We start from the raw sequence: 22949 nt of genomic DNA, 5'->3' as shown, positions 1-22949 counted from the left end.
TGTACTCAAAGCCTCTTTACTGTTGTCCCACAAGGGGTGAATCAGAGAGAGGGGGAACAAAAACCTTCTAGATGGCAAATCTGAGTAACAACGTGAGAGCTGCATACTGTGCAATGCTATTATATGACTTCAAATCTTTTGTTCTAGAGAACATTATATACCTATTACATGCTTAAATACAGGCATTGCTATAGCATAATTAAAATGTTTGTGATCACAGAAATAAAAGGACAAGTTAAAAACCAACACTGTATTACCTCTGTAGGACTGCTGAACTTCGGCTGTAGGCACAGAAAGAAAAGCCACCAGCATGAGGCAAGGAGTGTACAGGCCTTTGGCTCCATCTGAAAAAACAAGCTAATAGGTAGAAGGGCAATTCTCTGTTGGTGTGTAGCTGTAGAAAACCACTTTCTCTTAGCTCTGCAAGCATGGTTACTTAAGCAGTGTTTTCATACCTGAAATGCTCCTGTGGACATGCTTCAGGGCACTGGCTTTAGTGGGAGCTGTGCAACTCCACAGTAATACTTGTTAACCTGTACAACATTGTACTTTCTGTAGTTTCTTCTCTAGTGGAAAAAACTGTACATTTGGTCAAAAGGAAAACAAAAGGTACAACTGCTAAAATACTTCAAATGTTAGTTTGAGACCTAGGGTTCTCAAATATATTGATTTTTTTTTTCCCTAAGAAAGCAGACACTAATTTCCATTTAGAAAAAAAAAAAAATTCCACAGGGAAATGTATTAAGTGAGCACTTGCAATCAGCTTTATTCATAGCTTTGCAGATAAATTGCTGCAAACACCATGCACTTTTATGCTTTGTTTTGCTTAAGAATTCTAGAGAAGTTCATAAGTGAGTTTGTTGCCACAACTGGGAATCCTTAGTTTAGTTGACAAAGACCTAGCTAAAGTGTTCTAAGGATGTAGAATTAAATGAGGACTTTGTCCTTCTTTTCCAGTCTGACCCCTGAAGATGCTTGGGCTAGATTATCTTATATAATGTGTTTTGCCACAGTCTCTAGAGAGGACCACCTCCTTAAAAGGACGGCATAGTAATCTAATAAAAATCCAATCCATGGAGAACCATTACTGTGCAACTGAGAAAACCAAACCAAACAAGGTACTAATGCAAAAACCTCAGAATTTCTTCGTGCATTTTATGTACTACAGCATTTACAAATGACCACATGGATCGTGTAATATCATCTACTGTGCAGAGTTTCTTTTATAGGTCCCCGTGGACTGAAATGTTTAGACACAACAGAGCTGAGCAGAGGGGCCAGTTATAGATTTAACGGGAAATTCTTATGGTTTTATGGGTTTGTATGTCAGCCATATCATTGCTTTAAAATTTGCTTTTGTATTTAATAGTAGGAGAGCTTGACCCGAACATAGTAACAACACGTATCCCTTTAAATGCGCTCTGCAAAGGATTGCAGATTGAAATGTAGAGAGATACTAGCTCTGTGAGTTAAGATGTCATTAGCTGCCCAGGAAGGGTAACTTTGTCAATTGTCATTAACACATTTTTTTATGCTGGTACTTTAAAGATCAGAAGTGTTAACCTGGAAATGGCATTCTGATTTAAATCTCTTTAACGTTTGGAAGGATTGGTCATTTCTTTATACCTCACTGCTCTTTGAGGAGAGTCCTTCCTTTGTTCAGCATCTGTAAATTGCCTGTATGTGGATCTCACTTAAGAAAGAAGAAAAAGATCCTGAGCTACTCAGATCTGTCATAAAACTGTCACTTTGGATTATTGCTTAAATGTTGGCTGCAGGCTGAAAACTGTATGTCCATGCAGCACTCGCCAGTTCAGGTGGGGTTTATAAAAGAGAAATTGTTGCTCTTCAGGGAGATACCTGTTAACCTCATTCATTTGTAAAACTGGTTACATATTTTGGCACTCGCCTGTGCAGTCTGACGCTGACAAAGCTTTTGACAAGATGAAGTAGATATATGGTATTTATGTAAGGTTCTCAGAAACTGCAGGTTCAGAGCAAACTTTATTAACTGCACCTGAGTTCTTTCTGTGTCAACCAGCAACTCTTTGCAGAAAAGATTTCAGATCCTCTGCCCTTTGACCTTTAACAAGATACAAAGCTGGGTTGAAGGTGATATAGGACTCTCAATTAGTGGTTCCAGCTTTACATGCATTCTTCTGTTTTGTGATTCAGATGTCTTTTACCAGGCTTCAGGTTGTGTGGGACAGAAGGTGGAAAACAGGGAGTTTGTCTTGAGAGATGTTTAGCAGCTTCCTACAAACACCAACTCCCAGAAGAATGAAGGATTCATTCTGCAGCTTACTGGAGTGGGTTTTGTATGCCTATCTCCATTTTGCTTTATAGTCAAGGATTAACTTCTAAATAATGGCAAACTGAAATTAACAATATTGTACATATGTTTGCATACATAACTTAGATTTTTTTAAATTAGTATGTCTTAAATTTACATTTAATTGTATTTAAGCTGAAAGGTATTTTTCTACAGTTAGCACAGGACTTTCATCATATCAGGAAATTCAGTGAGAAAAACTGCAAAAGACAAGAACTATATGGATTAATACGTATGCATTTTGTATTCATTGTGTAGCCCTTATCATTACGGAGGATCTTGTTTAAAATTGAAAAATTACTGATTTTCACCAAAGTCTTTGCACAAATTCCTTGTACATTAAGATTCTGGCACATACTTGAAGAAAAGAATGAAAATCAAGTGAGAGATTTTATTATTACCACATTTTTCAGCTAGAGAAACAGCTGCTTTACCTGAGCTGTGCAGCTGCCTGGGTAAGGTACAAGAAAAGAACGTTAGGAGTGAGAAGAGTGAAAATATAATATCAGGTGATGCAGGTAGGCATTCTTTGGCCTGAAGCTGAATTGAGATGTGTCTTTCTCCAGAAGCATATTTGAGGAAACTCCATCTGAACTTTCTGAAGACTGAGACTTTCAGCAAGTTTCCAACATCGATCAGCCCAATAAGAGTTGTATCTCACGGCACTCAGGACCAAATACCCTGTGGTATGTCTGGCTCACCTTTGCAGGGCTTGAGCAATTACTCCAACATCTAGGACACATTACACCTGCTGCACAAGTGATTCACAGCCAGGCTGTGGACATGCTATGAATCTAATGAGCCATCCCTACTGCTGACTAGTGATAATATGGAGGGTGTCAAGAAGAGGAATAAACCTGGAGATGAAATTGTAATAATGATTTCTGGGATTTTGTTGCGAAAGCAGACATTGCCAGTATTTTTAAAAAAGGTAATCTGTTGCAGCAGTTAATTTCTCACTGTTTTTTGTGCAGGACTAAAATACCCACTGCAACACAGAACAGTCTCATGGTATTTGATATTCTACAGCCATTCCACCATGGTCATCCTCCTCACCATATCACCATGGGTTTACTTTGCAGGTGTGGTATATTGCTGCCTCACATCATGCCTTTCTTTGGATGCTCCCTTTCTTGGAAGATATTGCGCAGGTTTAAGCTGTTGGCTTGTCTAGGGATTTCAGCTGGGACAGACACAGAAAAAGACACTTCCCCAGCTTAGCACAACCTCTGAGCTTCCCTCTGTGCCTCCAGACTACCCATATTTTCTGTTCTACCTTCCAACCCTACTGTGACACAGCAAGGCACTTGGATTTTTCCCCTGATTACATACAAGCTTTGCAATATAACTGCTGTATTGCAGGCTGGGATTTCATATATTGTAATCAAGTATGATCAATTCACTGCAGGTGCTACGGCAGGCAGAGGACATGCCGTCCCTGGTTTCTAAGTGCTCCAAACCTAACCCTTAAATGTTGCTACCAAGAGAGGTGATTGGCAGTGCCTTCTGTACTGTGAGGAGATAATTGTGGTGCAATGGTACAATCAAGTGAGACTCATTCTGTATTTTTGCTATCGTGGAAAAAAATTCTGATAAGAGCCATATGGGGTAAAAGACCAGGGTTACGGCAATACAATTACAGGGTTGTTTTATCTGAGCATAGGTGCAACTGAGACAAGAAGTGAACTTTTCTACAATATATGTATGCAGGCAAAGAGTCTGAAAGACTGTGGACTCTGTTTCTAACTCAACTTCCTGTGACCACTGAAGAACAGAAGAATTTTCAATGAGGAATTAATGTTATGAAGAGGTTTAATATTATATAGCTCATGGTACATGAAATATCCTTAGCTCTTAGCTGATGATAATCCGGATAGAATTTAACCTTCAAAACTTAAAAGGTGAGTCTGCATTACTTTTAAGACGAGAAAAAAGATCTATCTTGTGCTGTCATTCAGGTCTAATTCAAAGTTCTTAAAGTTAACAGGTCTCTTTCCTTTGCCTTCAGTAGGCTTTGGATCAGATCCTGATAGTCACAACTCCAAATGGTGTGAGATGTGAAAGTGCCTTTTTTAAGTGCTCCTTGCAATCAGATAAAACTCTTTCCTAAATAGCATCATTCAATATACAGATTGTAGCAGGTAATTGTAATTGTAAATCACTGTAGCAAGCTTAGAATCAACTATTTAAGTACTCACCTGGCAAAACTGCAAAGCTAACTTTTTTCCTCCTTACTTTTCAGTATATATTTCATTTTTCATGGCTCCCTAACTCAGATATTGCAGTGGGCAATTAGGATTGAATCTTGGCATAGACATTGTCAGCCTCCAAGCAAATATTTGTCATTTAAAAATCACGGTTCTGTTGAGTAAAACTTGGCAAACTGTTCTAAGACTGTATATACAGCAGCTCTACTTGCAAGTATTAATGCTCAGGGTATGCACAATTTCTGGCAAAACACACTCGCATACACGTGTGTGCAAAAATACAAAATACTTAGATGTAATTTCCCAGCCCATTAGAACTCTTCAGAATATCTAACACTGGATGCAGGACTGGAAGGGATAGTAAGGAAGTTCCCAAATGGTACAAAACTGGGAGGAGCTGTTGTTTCCCTCAAAGACAGGGAGGCCCTGCAGAGAGACCTTGGCAAATTACAGGACTGGGCAATCACCAACCATTTCAACAAGAGAAGCTGATGGGTTCTGCACCTGGGATGGGGCAACCCTGGATCTACGGACAGACTGGGGAATGAGATGCTGGAAAGCAGTGCCACAGAAAGAAACCTGGCAGTCCTGGTCGATGGTGAGTTGAACATGAGGCAGCAGTGCCCTGGCAGCCAGGAGGGCCAACCATGTCCTTGGGGGCATCAGGCACAGCATCACCAGCCGGGCAAGGGAGGGGATTATCCTGCTCTGCTCTGCTCTGGGGCAGCCTCACCTCAAGTGCTGGGGGCAGTTTTGGGTGCCACAATACAAGAAAGACATAAAGCTGTTAGAGAGCATCCAAAGAAGGGCAGTGAAGACAGGGCCTTGAGGAGAAGCCTCATGAGGAGTGACTGAGGTCACCTGGTCCCTTCAGCCTGGAGGAGCCTGATTGCAGTTACAACTTCCATGTGAGGGAAGAGTAGAGGCAGGCACTGATCTGTTCTCTGTGTTGCCCAGTTACAGAACCTGAGGGAATGGCCTGAAGTTGTGTCAGGGGAGGTTTAGGTTGGATACTAGAAAAAGGTTCTTCACCCAGGGGGTGGTTGGGCACTGGAACCGGCTCCCCATGGAAGTTTTCACAGCACAAAGCCTGAGAGAGCTCAAGGAGTGTTTGGACAATGCTCTCAGGCGCATGGTGTGACTCTTGTGGATGGCCCTGTGCAGGGCCAGGAGTTGAACTCGATGATCCTTATGGGTCCCTTCCAACTCAGCTGATTCTGTGATTTTGGATGTGTCTTCCATACAAAAGACTGCTTGGTATTTTATATTCACTGGCATAATAGACTCTAATCCCTCCAAAAGGAGTCTTAATAACTAATATTCATGTAGGCACATATTTTGAAAGCAGACACTTCAGAAATATGGAAATAGAAGCATAAAAGGTAAACTTACAATTTCATACATAATAGAAATTGTAGAATATTAGGCTTTTTGTGAATGTCTCAACAACAAGGGGGGAAAGGGTGGGAAAGATAGAGGTGTTTCAAGATGCTTCATAAAACCTAACGCATAATTATCTAATTATAATTATCGATTTATAGCTTCATCTTGCCAACTGCAGAAGCACAGAGAAGCCTTCACTGTTGTTAAATTTAATGGCAGTTGAGGCTGACCAGCAGCTATCAGGATTTCCCAAAATTGGTAGGACTGACCTCTTAACACACACTCTTGGTTCTTCATGATCAGCAAATGAGACACTGCAATGGATGGGAGGAACTCACAGCCAAGAACTCACTGCCTAAAGCTGAGGAAAGAATTAGGGATGCGAATAATAATGAAAGGAGACATTCATGCCAAACCAAACACAAGGGGTTTAAAGACAGCACAGTACCAGAAAGAATGACCTAAAAAGATCACAGGTCTACTCTCTGTCAGTGCAAAGATATTTTATCAGCTTTCTTCTTCAGCAGCTCTAAGTGACTCAATATATTAACTCATATGGCAGACACTACACTACAATAAAATATAACCAGTTGAAGTTGTAGCAGATTGGAAACTTTCATTTTAAAATGTCCATGCTTGTCAATTCAATTACATGAGAATTTACTGGCAAGACAAGCTAAGTAAGTCTTGCCAAAATACAAGAAAAAAGCAGACTCATCAGAGAACTGTCTGAAGCAGGTACAGCTCACCAGGCTTGGTATTTCCCTCTGCTTTAAATGTTTCCTCCACTGCATCTGTATGTTAGTACTGTCCCATTCCTGAACTGGGAACAGGTTCTGCTACTCCAGGCTGCCTGTTCTGCCATCCTACTCCTCTTTGACAGTCTAAATCCTTCCTCTTTTATTCTGATGTGACAGTGGGATGCAGTGAGCTGTTCATTTTTGCCCATCTCTAGCTGCCAACCCAACTCTCTTATGACCAAATCACTGTACGCTTCAACAGCCAAAACTCACCAATATTCCACAGGTGTAAGAGGACAGACCACTGCTATGAAGGGTCTCCCCTGAAATTCTTACAGTGAATGCCATTGGGCTGGGATTTTGGTTTGAATTTCTTTTGAAAACTTTATATACTAATAAAAATTGAGCTGTGATTATGTGATATACTCCTAATTAAAGTGCACTATAATTGTTGAAGTATTTTGCTGAAGTAATTTTCTTTTTCAAGCAACAGGTTTGCCAGATGACAAAAGTTATGGTTTCTCTGCTGTTTTTCACCAAGCTCTCATGCTCAAGGCTTAAGTCAGGCTTTTTGCCAAACACTCAAGTCCAAGACAAATAGCCTATGTGGGTGTTTTGTGCACAAAGATTACTGAAGTTCACTTTAGCTAGCTAGATAAACCTTTTGAAATCTGGCTTGTTAGAACTAACTATAATATAGATCAGTTAGCTGTTTATTGAAAAGCACTGTGAGAGGAATGTAAATTACCCATGAATCAGAATGACCTGATGGTGGTGAAGTACCAGCAGCTCTTAGCGAATGTGTTGTCACCAATTCTCACAAACAATGCAACCATTTATGTACAGGAGATTTTTTTCTTTTTTTAAATGACCACGTTCCTACTCTATCTCTTCAAGTTTTCCATTTTTCCACATAAAAATGAGGTACAACTCTATGGAATTTGCAAGGAAAAATTCAAAATTCCTAAACATCCTGATTTTGAAAAAAATATTTTAATATATCTCTATTCCATAAGGCCTATTTTGGTGGCAGGGCTGAAATTTCCCTGTGGATGAAAAACCTAAGTGACTCTAAGTCACACTTTGACTCCAGCTTTATCCACCAGAGGAGGTTTTTTGATTTATTTTATTTTAATGTCAGAAGGTGAAGCTCTTGTTTAGTAACTGCTCCCATTCTTCCAAAGGTTGCCAGCAAAATACAAAGCATTCCTGACTCATCTTGCCCCCCTTCAGGTATTCTCTAACTTGGTTTTCACCCTTTTTTCCATTCCAGCAGAAAAAAAAAGGTATAAAATTGTTCATAACTGTCTAAAAATTTGAAACCCAGAAAGTGCAGTCTGGGATGTCACCTTGTATGATAAGGCAGGGGAAGGGAAATAATCTGCACATTACAGCATCTCTCGCATCAAAGGCATTTCCCTAAAGTATTGGACTACACTTAAAAGTTTTGCCTTTCCCACATGCAGTCAGTACTCACCCTTTCTTTCTCTTGCCTAGGAGAATGGCTCTGTTTTCACTCTGAAAGTCATCTCCTACTTCAGTTCATAACAAAAACAAAAGAAATTGTACTGTTAAAAGGTACCACAGTCTATCACAGTCTATGGCCTGGAGAACAACTCCGACATGTATTTCCACTGCATCATGTCAGTGCTCAGCCCTGCCTTCCTTCCTGGGATTGCCAGTCATGCTGTTAGCTGATACATGTTATTTACCACCAGGCAGTGTCCTGGAGGGACACTCAAGTGAGTTGAGTCAGGATCACAGGCAGAGCTATCAGGTTAGCACACAACTCCAGTAAGCTGATGTGTCCTGTTACTCAGCATTTAATTTGACCAGACTTTACCCTGGCTGTGATAATATGGGTATCCTTTTGCTACCAGGCAGTATCTCTGCATTGCACTCATCATGCAGTGGACACACACTTCTAGAGCCAGAGCAATAATACTCTGGGATGTAAGCCTGCATGGACTAAGACTTGGGCTGAAAACCACCTAACTTTCACATTGTAGATCAAAGAAACCAGAAAACTGTAAAAAGTTCTGTTTAATGATGACTCAGGCTTCATTTAATCCAACAGTGATGGAAATAAAACCTGGCAAAATTTGGTCTTGATTGATTAATATGGTGTTGACAGCACCCTAGTGGGTGTTATTAGAAACTTGACAATTATTAGTGTTTATGGTGCACCTCTATGGGGTTTGCAGAATTACTCATTCTGCACACATCTTAATTACAGAAACATTCAAGAAATACCTTAACAAAATGAAAAAGCACTTTCAGGTAAAACTGGCAAGTTTTTGTAAAGTAAATTCAGCTGTAATCCATCCTACTGATCAAAGTACATTAAAAGTGCACAGATAAAATAATAGAAATAGAACAATCTATGGAATAGCAGCTTTTTCAACAAACACCGCCCATTCTGTGTTCAGAACAAACTCTGGCTCTTTACAGGAAAACTAAAAGGCAATTGCATAATGAATATAAACCTTATTCAAAAGTGGGTTAAATTAAAGCTGAATGGTCAACTTTAATTCTAAAAATACCTAAACCTGATTGGTTTACTTTTCAGTAATTAAATACTGCTATAATACTACTACTACCACTACTACTACTACTAATAATAATAATAATGCATATTGGTTTAATTTTATTTATTGCAACACTCTCTAGAGGCTACTGCTTTGCAGCAGTGACCATCAAAACCCTCCTCCTAAGAACAGCTACAGCAACCACTAGGCCTTGTAAAGTAAATATTTCTAAATAGTCAACAGCAACTATATCAAGATACACATCACATGCTGAAAAACAGACAGGAATTTGGCATGTGATTCCCTTGCCCAGCCATGAACAACAATCAGTGCAGCACATGGTCGATGTCACCCTATGTGCTGTCCCTGTCCCCCCACCATCAAGGTGGCTTTCAGTCCTGTAAGTACTGGTTGCTAATAGGTCTGTTTCACAACTTTTTCTTCAAAAGCTCCTTTCTGTTACACTCCTGGCATCTGTTTCTTCCCCCATAGAAGCTGCTTAACCTAGGTGCATAACACTGTTTTATAGAGAATCCAAGGCCTGATCCAGCATCCACTGAAGTCTTAATAGAGTTCAATAGGGCTAAACAAGCCAAAGTAAAAGATAGAAGGAAGACAGACAGGTCGTACTGACAGGTTTGTCTAGAGACTCTCAGAGGTGCATCAAGAGGCGCAGTGACAGAAGGACCAGGGCTATCAGTTGTGTAAATCCATGTGCCTGTTTGCTGTTTGCATCGCAGCAAGCAGCAGGTTGTTACAGCCTCTGTGGTTTCTATCTTCTATGCCATCACTAACCACATTATTCCCTTCTTGCTCTCAGAGAGAAATCTTACTTCATCCCAATGTATCTCTGGAGGAAGATCTTGCAAAACTTCCCCATGGTATTGATGGACAGTGGATCAGGCTCTTACACAGATGAGAATCAGCTGAGTCAGGTGAGTTTTATATGCAAACTTTGACCCATTTCTGTATAACTTGAGACTTTTTACCCAAATAGCCACATTAAATTGCTTTTGGGTCATGCTGGAGGTCTCCCGGCACTTATAGCTACACAGTGGGAAATGAACGGTTATTACTGGATTCAACATCCGATCCAGTCGTTTTGCTGTACAACCTCTCTTTGTTTATGGTTGTAAAGCTGGGATATCTACCTCATTTTAAGGCTCATCACCTGAAGTGGTACAAGATTTAGGGTATGAGCAAGTCAACCACAAGCAGCTCGGGTACAGCCCTCAGCTGAAGCTTGATAACTGAGCATATACATGCTCCTAGCCTGTTGCAAAGAAACGAAACTGGTTGCCTGAAACCAAACTCACAGTGGATTTAAGCCACTTCCTGGGTAACTTGAGCATGTTTGGTTTTCACATGCATCAGATCTACACAGACATGTCTCAGCAGATGGGTGGTGTGTTTAAAGGACTCCCTCTGTCAATCGATGCAAATGTGAGATGCTTGGGACAGGTTTGTATCTAAAAGACTTGTGTGAGCCTCAGTCCATTACCAATGTTATAAGGCATCAAATGGATAAACATTGTAAGGTCTATAATACATTAGTATTCTGGTGTTGTGGATATAATTGTAACGAGATCTTTTTACTGGGGAGGGTTATTCATTAAGGTCTGAAAAACTTTTGGAGGTCCCTGTAAGAAAGGAGTTAAAGAAATGCAAAAGTGTTGCTTCGGCATTGTGTTATTTATCAGCTGTCTGGTTAGCATTTGTGCTCAGTCCGCAAGTTTCACATGTAAATCAAATGCAATGACTCTGTGACAACTCACAAGATTTACACAGATGGGACCTGACCAGCCCTCTCTGAAGTCACTGGAGGTGGTCTGGGTTCCCTAATGATTGCAAATAGGAGACACAAACATAAATATAATTTACTTTTATAAAACTTTTTAATTAGGTTAATAAAATCTCTCAGCATAAAAGCCTATGGCTCATAAAAACTCAGACCCTGTGCACAGCAGAGCTGATGTGGGTCAGGATAATAGCCACAAAGAATTGCATTACCATGCTAATACAATAGGGAAGTGTCCTGCCTCTCTTTTGAATAACCTCTTATGCAAATTTCAGATGTTGACCATGACACCAGACCTTCATAGGGCACTGAGCTGTGTTTCCCTGTGCTTACAATATATTTGATTTCATTGCAAAACTGCAAACTCATCAAAACCACACCTTTCTACCAGCATTCAATTATTTAAATACTGAATATATACAATGTGGGGGGTTTGCCTCTGAGTCTTGTATAAAGTACTTCAGTCAAGCTTACAAATAACATAATATGAAAAGGACAAAAACCTAAGTGAGGGGAAGCTTTAGCCATTGGGATCCTTTTTATCTATTAGTTTCCACCTCTCCTCACCCTTGACCAGCTGTTAAAAATACTGATTCTAAAATGCTTTGAAGCATGCAACAAATACATATATATACATACAAATTGTCTCTACAACAATGAGTATGTACTATACTTGAATTCAAAGACAGATTTATTTGTGATTTGGGTCATTATCTGCCCACTTGGTAAATTTTTTTAACATGCTAAAGATTTGAACTATGCAAGGTTTCATTATTGTTGTTCAATTACAAAGTGTCTGCTTTCTCATGCACATAAAGATGAACTATTTACAAATATACGGGTATTTCATAGTACTTATTAAATACTATCCACAAAGTCAAAGAACAATACATATATAAGAATATTCCATATAAAATACACATAAATGCTTTTAACAAAGCATTTTGTTATTTCATGTGCCACATTCCAGGCTTAGTTCTTAGAAATCACAATGCCAAGGAAATAGTAAAATAAAAGAGACTGGTTTCAACCACTTTCCCTTCCAACAGACAAAAGTTTAATTTGTCTTGTACAATGAGACTTGTGCTAAACATATGGAACAATTTTGCACTTCTTAGGGAGTAAAGAATTATTCCTATGTGTTTCTAGAAAAATCCACCAAAATACAATATTTATAGAAGAGATGCATCCAGTTTTATGTTCGAAAGTGTGATATATTGGAAATAAGAGCAAATTTAATTTTTAGAATGTGTATATGCTCTCATACCCCATACACCTTTTTTTCCTTCAAAATCTAAACAATTACTGACTTTGTAGTTTCACCTCAGCACTATTAGCGTCTCTCTCTGTGCTGTCCCAAACAGAATGGCTCTGAAGGACTAACAGGGGCTGCCATCCCAACTGTGATTGCACTGCACTCCTGATTGCTACGGCCCAGAGTTCCAGGACAGGGATGCCTCTGACACTCACTGCCTGGAAGGTGTGGGGGTTTGCCATGAGTCACCATAGGCAGGATATGAGCAGATCTGCATGTCCACACAGACTGCAGCTCAGGAGGATACTTTTTAGAGTTCAGTGTATTCCTCCTCCTGGCTAAAACACTCCCTGCTTCAACAGGAATGAGGCACATCATCCAAGGAGTGGGGATCCACATCCTCCAGGACAGGGGGGTTCACACCTCCACTAATCATCTCCAGGGCCTTGTTCCCATCTGCTCCCAGTGCCTGGCAATATCCAGGACCCCCGTCTCTCTCTCCCTCTCATCCCAAGCAGGAGCAGTGTGCAGGACCCAGAGCCAGCCTTGTTTGAATGAACCTCACTACCAACTTTCCCGTGCGGGATGCTGTTCCCTTCAGACCTGTCTAAGAGCTGGTTGAGTCAGAGGGAAAATCCACCCCAAATTCAGTGGGTTTGAGGCTGGATTCCAAACCCCAGACAAGTTTTGCTTCAGAGGAGCCTGGAGTCTAGGATATAAATCTATGTCTTTGTTGCAGACCTAGCTGTAATTTGATTCCAGTAGTCATGAATAGGACATAAGAAATGTGGAAATATGTGTACATGTGCCCTGCTCAAACAGTGGGTGCCATTAGAAAGCATAATAGTGTTCCGGGCTATTGATTTTACCACAGTATTTCCTTGCTTGGTCTGTTTCTCCACTATGAGATATTTGCACCATGCCATGGTAAATGTTGTTTTTAACAGAGCTCACTGCAGTCTTATTTGAGAAACTATGTGAACAATGTAGAGTTCTCTCGCAGTGCTGAGTTGTCGGTTGGGCTGTCTGATGCTCTATTTGAAAAAATAGGCAGGAAGAGTGGAACATAAAGCTGAATTGAGGTAAAATGTATATACTAAAAACACTAAACAGTGAGCCCCTATCAAGTAGCTTAGATACTAATGATATTAAATACGGGATTATATTCACAGGTAGAGTTCAGATTTTTATTACGTTTATCTGGAACAGAAACAGACATCCAGACCTCATTTATCTTCCAAAACAAATACAGCTTAAGTCATAAAATGTGCTCTTTTTTACGCCACATTTCAATTATTCAGTTATTTTGCTAAGAGATTCACTTATTCCACTCTAGGCTAATAGGGGAAAACAAAGGGGGTGGAGAGTAAGGGCAAGAGAATAGGAATTCATGTAAACCAATAAGCAAGTTGAATATGCTTCTAAGTTACAACCAACATAATTAAATGTATATCAGCTCGTCTGTCATAATAAAGTCCAATTTTCATTTAAATGAAATTTGTATAATTTTTGTCCTTGGCATAAGGTGGACCAAAACTAAGTTTAAAACAAACTGATCTTTGCTGATATGAATTGACCCATCTCCCTTTTTCTGCATCTGAGCTCTTAATTACAACTTAAACCAACTAAGTTTTACCAAGTACTTACAACATATGATGAAAAGCAGGCAAATAAAATATCAGTGAAACTTAACAAAAGCATCCTGAATGGATGCATTGAATGTTCTGTGGGGTCTGTCATATGTTTGGCACTAATTCGTATTTCCTTTATGACTTGAAGATGGAATAAAGTGTACTTGCAGTAAATGAACAGATGACATGCAGCTAAACTTCAGACACATTGGATTAGACTTCAAAATTGGATTAAATAATGGCCTTAAAAAGTGGGATGCAACAAGGACGAGGTTAAAGTTCTATACTCAGGATTAGGAATATTCACCTGGAGTAAGGTATGCCCTGTTGTGGCAAAATGTAAACAATATATACAAAAAAGTGTCATCTACAAGGCACATATTACACAAGGTAATATACTACCACAAATGGAGAATTGTGACAGCTGTCCTGTCAACTTGAAGAAAGATGTAAAGTCATTGAAGGGACAGTGGGACAGGGCAGTAAGAAACAGTGGAGAACCAGAAAAGGACACTACAATGCAGAATAGAATCACCTGTTTGCCATCTGTTTGCTATAAGGCAAAAAATGAGCCAGAAAATATTAACTGTACATTTTGGAGAATGTTCTCTAAAGAGATGGTTGGAAATTCCCAAGAGCATGTCAGATAAAGATGACAAGTCCAGTTTAGGTACAGTTCGTTCTGCCCTGGGAGACAAGGACAGATCTGAGTTTTTTAGTTCTCTTTCCAAGTTATTTCATAAAAATGTCTATTAAAATTCCATTACAGTTATGATAGAAAGAGCTTAAATGAGAATATTTACCCATCTACAATCATACTCACGTGAATCCCTTAACGGGATCATTTTCGTGGATACCCCTGACAAATAAGACCCTGTGTCATTCCTGAAAAGCAAAATTCCTGTTGGGTTCACAGCATAACAAAGGACTGGACTATTCAGAAGCCAATATAACTGGAAAAGGAAAAGCCAGACTGTTGGAGAAAATTAGCTGCAGGCATACATTTTCACTAAGGCTGCAGAGGGTTGTCTCTGAGAGATTTATCATTCTAAATTACCATGGGATCTACATAGGAAATAAATCTTCACAGATATCCACTTGGAACAGGAAAGGAAAAGAAACATTAAAAATAAAGTTAGCTGTCCTGTTCCAGGATGTATTTTAGCATTTTTTCTTGTACAGAATTCAGTAAAGATTTTGCTTGTAACAGGTAGTGGATGATAGCAGATATTTTATGCTTTGTTTCTGGGGGTTTTATTTTACTCTGATTTTTGGGTTTGGGTTTTTTCTTAAATGAGGTCAGCCAAAATCTCAATATTTTTACCTGAAATTCAAGGATTTGCAAATATTGAACCAAAAATGTCAAAACATTTTAAGTTTTCAGACGTTTGGTTTTTTTGTCCTACAATGAAATTATCTGCAAAAATCTGTCTTTCTTTAAACGGGTTCATCAAAAAATCTAACTTTCCCAGTTGCAAACATATGCCCGCCCAAATTAAGTGAATTCAGCATGATTCCAGAGTTCAATACTTTTTAGTTCATTGTAGCACCACAATTTTTTGACATTTAAAAGTTACAGATATTCATTATTCACTGGACTTAACCATGTCAACAGTCACTAATCCTTCACAGAGTGCATAAAAATAAGCATAAAAATTACCTACAAATAGTGAATTACAAATGAGTTAATAATTTTAATTGAGTTTCAAAATGTACTAAGAAATTAATTGAAAACTGCTTGATTTCTGCCTTGTGTAGTGTGGGGAAAGAAACCATATCTAAAAAAAATGCCATTGAGGCGTTGCCATCTCCTCCACTCTGATATGTGCCACAAAGTTAACGGCTGTTTGAACTACCAGGCACTTACTGGGCTCCTTAGTTTTCTTGTAGCTGGAAAGTTATTGTTTAAATAGAAAAGGAGACTAGTTCTCACTTCAGCAAGTTCCCAAAGCTAAACAAAAGTTCCCTATTGGCAAACACTGCTGATTCAGAAGAAGGGTGTAGACTGGTTGAAGAAATTCCAGAATAGCGAAATAAGAACTATCTAAGAACCAGAAAGAATTTCTAAAAGCAAAATGGAAATCCTGGCAACGTCCACTGATACTATAAAGAGAGGACAGCCCGACATACAAGCTTGGTATTGCTCAGGGATTCGAGGCTGGTGAAAGAACAGAAGAGGAATACTCTGCACAGTTCAATGACTGCCCTCACAAACCATGTTTAGAGGAAACAGCTGGCTCTGTAAGTAAGACATAATATATCCTGCATGGAATATGTACATTCTTAGGAAGAAGAGAAAGTGAAAAAGAAAGAGAAGTGAAAGATGAGAACAGTTTAAGAGAAAAGAATGGAAGTGGAAAAGAAAACGTGAAGGGGAAGATTTTCAGAATATTTTTGTGACATTCACACAGCCATAAGAGCACAGATCTGTATTTGATATTATGGTAATGTCTAAATCTTGTCAAGAGATGTCTGCTAGTGATCAACTACTGTAGTGAGGTAAATTTTGTATTTATTTATAATCTCTAGCAAACGCCAGCATGTTCCAGCTCCTTGCCACCATGGTGACATAAACTATTGCAGAGTATCTGAATTTAAAAGCTCCCTCTGTTCACTTCCAGCTGCAGTTCAATCTAACCTTCAAAACATGCTTCAGAAGGGACCTCACCAAATGAGATACCACTTTCTTTTCTGTATAATAGTTGGTGAATGGACCCTTACTTGAAAACTCTTGATCTCAGTTCACAAGAATACTTTCTCAGGCACCTATGGCAGGTCATTCTAAAGCCCAGTTCTCAAGTCTCAGGTCCTGGTTCTTCCACAATTCAGGTCGGTTCAGAATATTTTTTTTAGCTTCTTTCTTACCTTTTAAGATTACCTCCTCTTTCTGGACAAATGAATTGCTAGAATGTCTGTGAGGTCCTTAATGCTCAAGAACTTAGAAATAGTTCAGTTGAGAGAAATATCAAAATCTCCCAATTGTGTTTGAAATTCAAAGATATAAGGCTTGGAAAAATGCTCTAATTATGGTGAAATTTCTAACACTTGATCATTATGTCTCGGTTAGACCTTTTTTTTAATCTCACAAAAAAATTAAACTTCCTTACTCCATGGATAGTTTATGGTAAATAATGTTTTTCAAGGTTAGCAAAAAGCTTCTATTTAACTACTACAGCAACAATGTCTCTATAAATCAGTCCAATAAGCAATTAAAATTTTTCCATGTCTGTAGGTTTGGTGGAGAAATGTCCATTAATGGTCACCAAACAACAACACAGTCTGCCAACATGCAAGTCCACTGCTATCCAATACTAAGATCCAATGGTAGAGCTATATTTCCTACAAGAAAATCAAAATCAACTTACATGAATGTTTGAATCAAAAGCCACACATAATCCACTATAGCAAAATGAATATCAGAGTCAGTGGGTTCCAAAAAGAAGAAAGAAAAAAGTAGCTATAAACTCCACAGAAAGTGGAAACGCAGGCATTGTTACACAGACCTCTAATCTCTTGTGCAGCGCTATACGTGGAGAGGAAAAAATGCCTTCCTGACCTCTCCAAGTGATCAATTTATACTCTGAAGACTGAGAGCTGATCTGTATCTATTCCAAATTAAGTGGAATAGAAAGAAGCATGAGGCTAAAACATAAAGAAATAACACTGTAGAAAGCAGAAAGTACCTTATTCATCAGTACAAGAAGGGATGTCATTTGCTAGCAAAGGAGATATCTTCCTTTTATAAATATGCCTGTGCTGATTTTAATATCAAAAGTACCTCAGAACTCTCAGTGAAAATAATCCCTGCAGGTACTGGTCCAAAGCCTACAGAGATCAATAGGAATACCTCCCTCCAGTGCAATAGACTCCGGATCAGGCCCTTTCTCCATAACAAAGGTTCCCTCCATCACAAGGCTGCAATGTCCCCTTCTCCTACCCTAAAACTGTCCCTGCCCGGCTTCGGGGGGTCCCGTGTGCACCCACAGACGCACGGGTGGGTTCAGTGTTATAGTCAGTAGCAAAGAGTCGAGAAGGGCATTTGCGTGCGTTCTGGCAAGAGCATTTATTGCTCCTACACTGTCAAAGGTTGCAGAGGCAAATACCAACATGATCCCGAAACTCACAATTTTATCCAGGGGAAAAGGTGGGACCAGGGAACGGGGACCAATGGGGAACTCTGGGGGAGTGACGAGGGGGGTAGAGGCTCACAGCCAACCAGGGAATCCAAACTGGGATAGATTAACATAACAGCCCAATGCATCCTGGGAGAAGCCTTTCTGGTCACCCTAACCTAAGAGGTACTTGTGGTACTAGGGACTTTTCTTACTGAAAACTCTCTGTGCTTTGCAATGTATGTTTATTGGCTGCCACACTACCCTGTTACAGTACACTCAACTTCTGTTTTGAAGCTCACAGAAAAACAACGCAGATGAATCTAACTGGGAGTGCCCTTTCAGATGGGGAAAGATATGCAAAATCCTGCCAGCTTTATTCAGTGTTAAGGTAGGATGTTATGTGACCTACAATCCCATGCACTATTGTCAGAGACTGAAAATAGTTCATGCCTCAAACATTGATATAAAGTTTTGCTCATTATAAAGAAGCTACAGCTGAAGAAGCTTCCCTGAAGAGTGGGACTTTGAACTGAAAGTCAAACTGTTGATTAGATAAAGGGTAACGCATTGTTCAGTCATCTCAGGCTGAGGGAAAGGTATGCATCCACAAAAGGCCAAAGCCACCAGCTGCAACTATCCGCGGCTGAATTTGGGGTGGGGGGAGAGCACAGCTCACACAAGCCAGGTTTACACAGACTCCCCCCAACCGAGGGGTGAGGAGGAGGTTTTGGGTGCATGGTGCAACCTCTGGTGAGAGGCAATAAAGACCCATCCTCCAATTACACAAACTGGCCCAGCTGTGGAACACCCAACGCCACAGGCCACACCCATGGGACTTCCACGTAAGAGGCTTGGCCCCACAGGACTGCACATGGTACAACAGACCCAGAGTCTGCTGTGAGAGACTGACCCCCACCCCAGGGGGCCATGGCCAGACATGCCCACCCAGCCTGAGCATATACACCTATCGGACTCTGTGCCTTCTGAGGGGACCTTCACCACCAAGAAGACCAGCTGGAGAGGATCAACCAACATCACTGGGATCCACAGAGCGGTGATACTTTCCTTATTCTGTCCCCGTCACTCTTTCTGTCCCCGCCACCTATCTTCTACTTCTTTCTTCCTTTCTTTCTCTCTCTTTCTCTCTCTCTCTCTCTCTCTCTCATATTTACCACCAAATAAAGCCCTTACTATTGTCACTGGCATATGGTCTCGTTTGCACCTTAATTCGGGCAGAGGCATTTCTAAGAACCTTAAAACTGGATCATAACAACTATATGTGATCATCATGTGGTATTTTATGGCGTCTTTTTTTTTCCCCCAGGTCTACTGAACTTCTGTTATTTCCAAAGTGTTAAAAATACTCAGTTTGCTAATATAAATGATTACAATTGACAGTGCATTGTCAATCTATTGCAAAGCTGATTTAATTAAGAATGCCAAGGGGCATCATTTGGGGCCAGGTATCTAAGCTGCAAATTTTTTTTTGATCTCAACCTCTCCCTATAGGACCGTCCACACTGGCACCAAAGGCTGGAGGGCAAGAGAACAAAGGGAATTTTATGTGTCTGAATTCAAATTCTTTCCCTTTGAAATGAAGCGTCCAGAATGGGCAATAAAACTGTGAAAATGGATTTCTGGCCGCATTTGATGTTAAGCCTTTAGTGTCAAGAGCCAGGTCTTTTTTTCTCTCTCTTTCTTTTAGGTTTTTGTTTTTTTTTTCCTTTCCCTGAATGGTCTTGTGGGGAATTTGTCCTATAAATTATTTCTTGCAGTTTGTATGCATACAGGATGGCCTTGTCTCATAGCTAGAACTCAAAAGTAGGCTATTTTGTGTGCATGTGTTTTAATTAACTTGTGTTTCCAGTAAAATTGCAATAGAAAACATTGTGCTAAAGAGGCTCATTTCATGTGGCTTTTTTTTCCCTACCAGCCCATGTGTGAAACCTGAATGTTTATTAAGCACTTCTGTGGAAAGAGTAACTTTCACCCTGGTCTTCCTTTTTCATACCCTGGACTCATAATCCTTTGTATCAGCTCTTCCATTCCCATAGTAGGATATTGCAATGCAATAAGAAAAGCAGAGGATTAGGCCCACTTAGAATGATCATGCAGAGGGCTCTATTATAATAATGATTACAACCATTTTATCTTTAATAGCTAGCCACTGATGGAAGGGCAAGGGGGGAAAAGAGAGACTGAGAAATGAAAGGAACTTTGGCATATTGAAATGATCTTTTTCCTAAGCTTTGATTGTATATGAAAATTGATCTTTAAATATTTATTTGTAACAAAATCAGTTGGCAATAACTTATTAAAGCTGGCTAAATTAATTTTAATTTTTACACACCACTTAAGCAGTGTATTCTTCCTGTCTGAAGAAAAACAATTGTGCACATGCATGGGTATTCATGAGTGTTGTTGATGCAGTCTAATGGCAAAACATCATTTTTGATAAAATTATTAGTGGTTTGCTATCCATTTCTTTGCAGATCATGTTTTCATGAAGCAAGATTACAAGGATTACCAACTCTTTTTCTACCCTGGAACATCTAGGTGTTGAAAGCAAAATTTAGTTCCACAAGTACGTGGAGAGTCTTTTATCAGGAGCCAGACTCACAGGTTTTCAGAGAATAGCAAATGTTTACAAACGTCATACCCATACGTTAGAAACATTTTACCTCTGTTAAGTAAAGTTAATGAAAAAACTCAAACCCAAACTCAAAAACCAAAATAAAAATTTTCTCTTTGGTGGGTTCATGAGTTTCATCATCTCTAGCCCTACATTTCTCCTCTTTCAGCCCCTCCTTTTTTTTCTGATACCCTTTTCTTGTAGTTTTCTTTCTTCAGGCCTCCCTCAGGCTTCCTGCCATCTATCCAGACTTATTCCCTTTTCCATTGAGTCTGGTACATTCTGATCTTTTTTCTTTTGTTTTACACACCACAGTTAGTTCATTTTTCCTCCTTTCTCACATATAGTTTTCCTGTGCCTTTTCTGTTTTATTTCTCTGTCCTTGTCTGTGATTCTAATTGTCTGTTTTCTGTATTTTTAATAAAGGTTTTCAGCCTGTCATATATATACCCATGCAAAATTTCACTCAAAAGAATTCTTCAATAATTCATTTCAATCAGTATCTGAAGCCAAGAGATTTACACTCACAAACTGATACACCAGTGTCTATCATACTAGAATCAGGGCCAGAATGCTTCAAATGAAATTATTAAAGAATAGATAATTTCCTACTTTCATATTTATTGCTTTACAGAATCACAGAATGGGTCAGTTTGGAAGGGACCAGATTGGGTCATCTTGTCCAACCTCCCTGCTCATCCTAGAGCACATGGCCCAGGATTGCATCCAGACATTTCTGGAATATCTCCAGTGAGGGAGACTCCACAATCTCTCTGGACAATCTGTTCCAGTGTGTGATCATTGCACAATAAAGAAGTTCTTCCTTATATTCAGGTAGAATTTCCTGCGCACCAGCTCCTGCCCATTTCCTCTTGTCCTACTGCTTGGCACCACCAAGAAGAGCCTGGCTCTGTCTTCTTGGCACCCTCCCTTCAAGTACTTCTAGACATTGATGAGGTCCCCTCTCAGCCAGGCTGAACAGGCACAGCACCCTCAGCTTTTCCTCATAAGAGAGATGCTCCAGTCCCTTGATCATCTTTGTTATCCTCTGCTCACTCACCAGCAAGTTAGTTACACTACCAAGCACCCTTGCTGCCCTCTCGTAACCTGAAGTCCTTCATGACTTTTATGTGGGGCCACAACATTATTCTATGGAAAACATGGTCTATCCCAGCACAAAAGGAAGAGTGCAAATGTAATTTTTCGGTAAACCGTATTTTCTCTGATCTATTTAGTTCTCAAAGGAATTTACCTAGAGTTACGCATGTAACTCCAGTAGTGCCCTGAAAATCATGCCTTTGTTGGATTTCAAGGCAGTGTGTTCAAAAACCACAAGGAATTGTTTGACAAACTATGAGGCAGGGCATTTTTGAATGTTTAGCATCCAGACTTTGCTTACCATATATTGTATGATATTACTGAGAGCAATACCTGTCCTTTTTTGCTGGGAGTAAGAATAGAAACAATCTCTCACACAGTTGACATTCAATGGTATGCCTTGTATAAATGCATTGTCAAAGTCTGGAAGGATTAATGTCTTGAGAAATTTTGGGATACACGTGGGAGGGTGTTGCGGTCATGCCTTGCCCTGTCAAGGCAGCGACCTGCGCCACACCCCCCTAGAGGGCCAATCATTGGCAAACCTCAGGAAATGCCCCACACTCCATCCCTGGAGTCCCTAATCCAGCTCCTGAGTGGCCAAATGACTGGAAGTCCCACCTGGGAGGAGGGCCTGTGGAGGCCAAGGGGTATTTAAGGCTGAGCAGGAAACCAGTATGCTTTTTAACCCTGCCTTTACGCTTCCACTTGGAGTTTGTGTCTGGACACTGCTGGAACCCAGGAGCTGGTAACTATATTTGTGTTTTTCTATATCTTTTCTGTCTTTCTTCTTCTTCTAATTCCCTCTTCTTGGAACATTTTGAGTAACTTAAGATCAAATGAGTTTAAAGTTTACTAACTTAATTGAACCAAGTTAATGCTGGGAGAAGTGTTTTATGTTGATTGTATGTTTTACTAAATCTTTTGCCAAAGTTCCCTGATTTTTATAAAGTTTGCCAGTAAACTTTTGTCCTCTTTTGACCTCTAGAGGATATCTGGTCAGTATTACTACAGTGCATTTAACCCAGAATCCAGGAACCACTGTAAGCCCTTTAGGTGAGTTGATTGGGACCTTACATAATTCTATCTATTGCGATATTGGCACATTTCACTCAAGACCTCCTGTAGGTTAGGTCTGGATTTTTTTATATAAATAAAAACAGACTATTTCTCTTTGATCACCATCTCCACACTCATCTCTAGGAAACAAAAACTTGTAGAACTGAGCCA

This window comes from Corvus hawaiiensis, chromosome 6 (assembly GCF_020740725.1).
Source record: "Corvus hawaiiensis isolate bCorHaw1 chromosome 6, bCorHaw1.pri.cur, whole genome shotgun sequence".
Classification (NCBI taxonomy): domain Eukaryota; kingdom Metazoa; phylum Chordata; class Aves; order Passeriformes; family Corvidae; genus Corvus; species Corvus hawaiiensis.
Note: the sequence above shows the minus strand (reverse complement) of the source record.